Consider the following 8,273-nt stretch of genomic DNA (forward strand, 5'->3'; position numbering starts at 1 on the left):
AGGTGTGTTTGTGTTGGGGGAGGTGACCACGTGGTTGAGACAAAGGAATCCCACCTCGTGGTATTCTAACCCACTACTTATAACATAACCAAATTCACTGAAATCTTGATGAGGTCAAAATATGTGTAATAATGAAATTAAAGGTGTTAGGAAGGATAGGGATAGAGCATGCAACAACCTATCTATTAAAAACAACTGAGAGGACACATAGAACAATGATCAATTCGACACTCTGAGTATCTACAGTGTGCACAATTAAACATTTCCTGAGTTTAAATTCACACTACTTCATAAAGCTAATTCCTAAGACTAGTTTTGCCCAAAATGCCAGTCTTACTTCCAGTATCGTGCTTCTATGCAAGATTACGCAGAGATGTTCTGAAAAGGTGGAGTTTCACAGAGCTCGTGGAAGCTTCTGTGAAAGCGCAGAGAATTTCTTGGTCCGAACTTCAGCGTTCGTGAGAAAAAGTCTCTGATCAAACAATGTGCACAGCGATTAAGTCAGAAGGAATCCGGTCGCTTCTAACTCTTAATTAACTGCTTGGGAGGCAGTCGTAACGTTACTTATAATGACGAAATAAAAACCGGTTGTAACTCAAAATGAGTGAAATAGCGCGATTTAAGTAGTTTTACCATGGCCAGTGGTAAACGAAAAATGCGCTGAATCTTCTTTCTTGCCAGGCAGAAGTTGTGATTTCGGACGGTCCGGTGAGAGAGTGTCTCTTTTTGTCTGTTACCGCGTGGTTCCAGCCCCAAAGAGGAAGAGAGTAGCGTGGCTTAGTTACTTATGGAGTCATGGAGGAAGTGACGTAGGTGATCCCGCCCAGGCGTGACGTAGGTCATCGCGGAAGTTGGTTGATGGGATTTGTAGTTTCTAGACAGACTGTGACACTGTACCTACATTCCCCCTTTTGGTCTCAGGGGTATGACGGAGTCGTAGCACTGAGAACAAAGTACCGTACAGTCTACATGTCCATAGTCCTTGAGGCAGCATCCTCTGTACAGTTCATGATGTCCTGTGAAAACTGTGTAAACTCATGAGTCCTAGTAAGACAGTTGGAGGCAGAGGCATTTGGACATATAATCAAGCTATAGGCATTTGGGCATATAATCACTCTATCTAACTAGGTCAGAATCACATCTATTAAAAAACATTAAACACTACTTATATACAGTGGGGCAAAAAAGTATTTAGTCAGTCACCAATTGTGCAAGTTCTCCCACTTAAAAAGATGAGACAGGCCTGTAATTTTCATCATAGGTATACCTCAACTATGAGAAACAAAATGAGAAAAAAAAAATCCAGAAAATCACATTGTCTGATTTTTAAAGAATTTATTTGCAAATTATGGTGGAAAATAAGTATTTGGTCAATAACAAAAGTTCATCTCAATACTTTGTTATCTACCCTTTGTTGGCAATGACAAAGGTCAAACATTTTCTGTAAGTCTTCACAAGGTTTTCACACACTGTTGCTGGTATTTTGGCCCATTCCTCCATGCAGATCTCCTCTAGAGCAGTGATGTTTTGGGGCTGTCGCTGGACAACACGGACTTTCAACTCCCTCCAAAGATTTTCTATGCAGTTGAGATCTGGAGACTGGCTAGGCCACTCCAGGACCTTGAAATGCTTCTTATGAAGCCACTCCTTCGTTGCCCGGGCGGTGTGTTTGGGATCATTGTCATGCTGAAAGACCCAGCCACGTTTCATCTTCAATGCCCTTGCTGATGGAAGGAGGTTTTCACTCAAAATCTCATGATACATGGCCCCATTCATTCTTTCCTTTACACGGATCAGTTGTCCTGGTCCCTTTGCAGAAAAACAGCCCCAAAGCATGATGTTTCCACCCCCATGCTTCACAGTAGGTATGGTGTTCTTTGGATGCAACTCAGCATTCTTTCTCCTCCAAACACAACAAGTTGAGTTTTTACCAAAAAGTTTTATTTTGGTTTCATCTGACCATATGACATTCTCCCAATCCTCTTCTGGATCATCCAAATGCTCTCTAGCAAACTTCAGACAGGCCTGGACATGTACTGGATTAAGCAGGGGGACACGTCTGGCACTGCAGGATTTGAGTCCCTGGCGGCGTAGTGTGTTACTGATGGTAGCCTTTGTTACTTTGGTCCCAGCTCTCTGCAGGTCATTCACTAGGTCCCCCCGTGTGGTTCTGGGATTTTTACTCACCGTTCTTGTGATCATTTTGACCCCATGGGGTGAGATCTTGTGTGGAGCCCCAGATCAAGGGAGATTATCAGTGGTCTTGTATGTCTTCCATTTTCTAATAATTGCTCCCACAGTTGATTTCTTCACACCAAGCTGCTTACCTATTGCAGATTCAGTCTTCCCAGCCTGGTGCAAGTCTACAATTTTGTTTCTAGTGTCCTTTGACAGCTCTTGGGTCTTGGCCATAGTGGAGTTTGGAGTGTGACTGTTTGAGGTTGTGGACAGGTGTCTTTTATACTGATACCGAGTTCAAACAGGTGCCATTAATACAGGTAACGAGTGGAGGACAGAGGAGCCTCTTAAAGAAGAAGTTACAGGTCTGTGAGAGCCAGAAATCTTGCTTGTTTGTAGGTGACCAAATACTTATTTTACCGAGGAATTTACCAATTAATTCATTAAAAATCATACAATGTGACTTCCTGGATTCTTTCCCCCCATTCTGTCTCTCATAGTTGAAGTGTACCTATGATGAAAATTACAGGCCTCTCTCATCTTTTTAAGTGGGAGAACTTGCACAATTGGTGGCTGACTAAATACTTTTTTGCCCCACTGTACTTCATTTCCTATGCATAAAAACAAGAAAAGAGAAGGAATGAGGGAAAGAATAGAAGTATTAGTGCTTGGGTTAGTAAGCCTAATCTTCTGGAAAGGTATTGGGTTGGTGAATGTGACTGGGAATGTTGGTGTATGCTTATGGGTGAGTGAGGCATACAAGCTAGGTGGACAGGATGGGCCTAACTATTGTCCACCCCCCTTTTGGATTGAGGACTGTTCAAAAGGCTTGATTTGATTGCTATGGACCCATCGATATGAGGGCGTTTGATTAGGCCTGGATGTCCTAATGCGATACGCGACGGGGGACAGTTTTCCCACGATCGAAAGGTCCCGACCAGTGTGGTAGGAACTTTTTTTTTGAGACTCCTACCGGCTTGGTAAAGTTGAAGTATAGGACTTTGTCGCCTATTTGATATTCATGATGGGAGGCTTTTCGGTAGTAGTACGCCTTCTGTCCTTTTATGCTCGCTTCAATTTATCTGTTGAGGGGTCTGACCTTTTCTGTAACAGTCCTTTAATCTCAGCCAACTGGGCTTTCAAAGAGTCCAACTCTGAGCGGAACTCACCAGGTTGGTCTGAGTCACTGTGTTGGTCACCTCTACCCCTACGTGTAGAGCTAAGGTTGGAGCGCTCCTGCCATCTCTGGCCAGAGCGGTGATGACGACCTTGCTGCCAACTGCCTTGTTCCTTATGACCCTTTTCATATGGTGAGCGGTTGCCATGGTCATTGTGGCCTTGCCCTCGGTCTCTCCTGGCCTTATCTTGCCGATTCTTCCACTCACCCTGGTGATGGCTCGGCAAGGGGCGGTTTGGACTGGGATTTCTCCAGGGGAGTCCCCCTTTTGGAGCTTCACCTCCTTCTAAGGCTAGCGGGGGCTTGTCCTCACCCTGGAGACTAAGGACTCTGGGTTCATCATTGTCTCTGTCTGTGGTTTTGACAATGGTCTCCCAGGTCATTTGGGCTAGCTGCCTAATTTCCCTCATTGAGTAAAAACCTTGTCGACACGTCAGTGTGACTTGAGTCCGCACGCTTGGGTGGAGGTTATGTAAGAAGAGGGATTTGAAGCCTCTATCTTCTTCCAAGCCTGGTGCGCTACTACCCTGGAAATAGGCAGTACGTAGCCGTCTATAATATTCACGAGGGGCCTCAGACCGTTTCAGTTTAATCTGTATTGCACACAATGTCGCGGAGGTTTCGTCCGTGTACGGTGCTGTAGCGGTTCAGTGTTGTGGGTGGAGCACAGAGGATGGCAGGACAGAGATCAGGTTCACAATAGTTTTTATTTTACACACTTTTCAGTGGTCTCTCAGAAACATATAGCCAGACACACACATACACATCAGGTGTCTGATTCGGGAGAGCCCCTCTGCTCTCGCTCTCCCTCCCTAAATAGGGCGCAGTCACTGGGAAGACACACACAAACAGGTTAATTGCAGTCAGGTGTAGTGATTCTGCCACTTACCTTCCCTGACTCCGCCCTCCTGTCACAGACCGGCGCTTGACCACGCCCCCGCTGCCACATACCCCCACCGCCCGACTCAGGCCAGGCGGCCGTCCTGCCTGCAGCCGATTTCCCCCCCCCTTGACGGGAGAGGAAGTCCGCCACACCATCTGCGCCCCCGGCCTGTGGACCACCTTAAAATTGAAGGGTTGGAGTGCCAGATACCAACGGGTGATCCGCGCGTTGGCATCTTTCATGCGGTGGAGCCACTGGAGGGCCGCATGATCCGAACAGAGGGTGAAAGGGTGCCCCAGCAGGTAGTACCGGAGGGCAAGGACCGCCCACTTGATGGCCAGACACTCTTTCTCTATAGTGCTGTAGCGCCCCTCACGCACCAACAGCTTCCTGCTGATGTACAGGACGGGGCGGTCCTCCCCCTCCACCTCCTGGGACAAAACCGCCCCCAGCCCTCTGTCCGATGCATCGGTCTGCAACTGGGCAATCTCCGTGAGTTGGGTCGGGGAGAGGTGGTCTCCACAGGGGACCGGAGAGGTACGTGATGCCAATGACCCTTTTTGAACCTACGGCCCCAGCTCTGCCTTCTCCGGAACCACCGACACCAACACCACGGGGACCTCCTCATTCCAGAGTTTAAGCAGATTGAGATGGTAAATCTGTAGCGCCCCACCCCTGTCCATTTGCCTCACCTCGTAATCGATGTCCCCAACTTGCCGTGTGACCTCAAAGGGTCCTTGCCACTTGGCGATCAATTTGGAGCTTGATGTGGGCAACAGTACAAGTACCTTATCTCCCGGTGTGAACTCCCTAAGGCGCGTACCCTTGTTGTACAGGTGGGCTTGCCGTTCTTGGGCCTGCCGCAAATTCTCCTGGGTTAGGTGGGTGAGCATGTGGAGTTTTGCGCGCCAGTCCATAACGTATTGAATTTCGTTCTTACTTTGTGAAGGTCCCTCCTCCCAATTTTCCCGCAGCACGTCTAGAATGCCGCGTGGCTTACGCCCATATAATAAGTCAAACAGGGAGAACCCCGTGGAGGCTTGGGGGACCTCTCGCACTGAAAACAACAAGGGCTCGAGCCACTTATCCCAATTACATGCGTCCTCACTTACGAATTTTTTAATAATATTTTTGAGGGTGCGATTGAACCGTTCCACTAAACCGTCCGTTTGTGGGTGATACACGCTGGTGCGGATCGGCTTAATCCCCAATAACCCATCCAGTTCGCGCAGTGTCCGTGACATAAATGTGGTGCCTTGATCAGTCAGAATCTCTTTTGGGATTCCAACTCTGGAGATAATGCGGAAGAGCGCCTCTGCAATACTGCGTGCTGAGATATTGCGCAGAGGCACTGTTTCCGGGTATCGCATTGCATAGTCCACCAGAACTAATATAAAGCGATACCCTTGTGCTGACTGATCTAATGGCCCGACGAGATCCATCCCAATCCTTTCAAACGGGGTCTCGATTAATGGTAGAGGGTGCAAAGGCGCTTTTGGAATGGCTGCTGGATTTACTAACTGGCATTCGCGGCACGCCATACACCACCTACGAACATCGCCGCGAATCCCCGGCCAATAGAATCGGGCCATTATTCGGGCTAGTGTCTTATCCTGCCCTAAGTGTCCAGCCATGGGATTAAAGTGAGCCGCTTGGAATACCATTTCCCGGTGGCTCTTTGGAATTAAAAGTTGCGTGACTCGCTCTTTAGTTTGAGTGTCCTGCGTCACTCGGTATAACCTATCCTTCATAATCGCGAAATAGGGGAAGGACGGGGTGGCATTCGGCTGGAGCGTTTGACCATCGATTACTCTCACTTGGTCAAATGCATGTCGGAGTCTCGTCTCGCGATTGTTCTAATGGGAATTCCGCAAAGGATTCCCCAATAGAGAGAGGAGGGGCTGGCGGCTCCTCACTCTGATGCGGAGATGACGTAGACGGCTCTGTGACAGCTGCTCCCGCCAAAGCGACACCGGGACCTCCCCCTGTCAAATGGCAGGACCCACTCTTTACTAAGCGTGTCATTAAATCCTGAAATCCCGGCCAATTAGTCCCCAAAATTAAAGAGTGGGTAAGGCAAGGATTAACCGCCGCCTTCACTATAAATTTATAGGGTAGCTGTGAACGTCCCCATACACACAACACCTTCACCCCCTGTGCTCCCCCCAATGCCTCATTTTGCACCAGGCTTTGGTGAATTGAGGTCTGGTTACAACCAGAATCCACCAACGCCTAATATGTAACCCCTTGAATACTCACCGGTATGCGATACGCTCCGGCCCGATCGAGGGCGGCTTCTGGCGCGTCAGGGATCCAAACACCGCGCCCACCTCCATTGCCGTGCACTGCTGTTGGAGGTGGCCCGGTTCCCCGCAGCGCCAGCAAACTGGCCTGGGCTTCCTCTCTGCACCGGTATTCTGGGGCTCACTCACCTAAGGGGGGGAGAGACAGACACAGAAGGGAGAAATGGGAGGGCACCGTGGGTGCGGCAGGCCGGCTGGGGTGGTGCCGGCCCCCGCCTCCGCGGTGGGGGAATGGGGCGAGGACGGGACACAGGAGGAGGGGGAGAGAAGAGGAGAGAAGAGAAGAGGCGGTCTGCTGTCCTGCCGCTGGAACAGCCACCAAATGGTCCTCCGCCAGCTCGATGGCCTGATCCAGCAATGCCGGGCGGTGGCACTGGACCCACTCTGCGGTTCCTGTCGGCAAGTGCACGATGAACTGCTCCAGCACCACCTGATCTACGATCTCCTTGGTGTCGCGGTTGTTGGCCCTCAGCCACCGCCAGCAGGCGTCCTGGAGTTGCTGGCCAAACGCGAACGGCCGGCCGACTTCCTCCAAGCGCAGAGTGCGGAAGCGCTGGCGCTGCTGTTCGGGGGTGCGCCCCACACACTGGATGATGGCCCAGCGAAGGTCCGCGTAGGCCAGCCGGCGGTTGGCGGGGAGCTGTAGCGCGGCCAGCTGTGCCTCTCCCGTTAGCAGGGGAGGAGGCGTGCCACGCGCTGATCCATTGGCCACCCCGAGGTCTCCGTGACTTGCTCAAAGAGCATGATGAAAGCCTCGGGGTCATCCTGCGGGCCCATCTTTGTCAGGGTGAGGGAGGACGGGCCTGTGGTGGAAGCATCGGTTGTCCCCGCCGACGCAAGGAGGTGTCGGAACGCCCGTCGGTCCTCTTGCTGGGCCAACACCAGGGCCTCGAAGTGCTGCTCCTGCTCCTTACGGAGCGTGACTAACACCTGGTGCTGGCTTTGCTGGGCCGTGGCGAGGGCGTGGATCAGGTCGGCGAACGGGGAAGACTCCATGGGGTGGTTCGGGGTTGGTGCTCCACTCCCGGGTTTCGGTACCACTGTAGCGGTTCAGTGTTGGTGGGTGGAGCACAGAGGACGGCAGGACAGAGATCAGGTTCACAATAGTTTTTATTTTACACACTTTTCAGTGGTCTCTCAGAAACATATAGCCAGACACGCACACACACACATCAGGTGTCTGATTCAGGAGAGCCCCTCTGCTCTCACTCTCCTTCCCTAAATAGGGCGCGGTCACTGGGAAGACACACACAAACAGGTTAATTGCAGTCAGGTGTAGTGATTCTGCCACTTACCTTCCCTGACTCCGCCCTCCTGTCACAGACCGGCGCTTGACCACGCCCCCGCTGCCACAGACGCATATTCTTCCCTCATGTAATTGCGAAGTTTCGAATAGCTATCGTGAACATTTGGGGGTAGCGTCTCTAAAAAGGCACAAACGCTGCTACTGGAGGTCTTCCAGATCAGTTTAAGTTTTTCTCGCATTGTGGCTTTCGGCAGGTCCATCAGGCATTGGTCAATTTCTCGTAAATAATCATTTACATTTGTTCTTTTATTATCAGGATCAAATCGCTCAACATCGTTGGCAAGTAGGTCAATTTGCCATATGCGAAGGGCTTGGTGCCTGTCCTTGTGAGGCCTCCTTCGCTCTCCTGAGTACTCACTATCTGAGGTACTCTGGTATCGCTCCCGTTTCGCATGAGAGTCGTAGTCTGATTCATCCGAAGATGGA

This window comes from Neoarius graeffei, chromosome 11 (assembly GCF_027579695.1).
Source record: "Neoarius graeffei isolate fNeoGra1 chromosome 11, fNeoGra1.pri, whole genome shotgun sequence".
Lineage (NCBI taxonomy): Eukaryota > Metazoa > Chordata > Actinopteri > Siluriformes > Ariidae > Neoarius > Neoarius graeffei.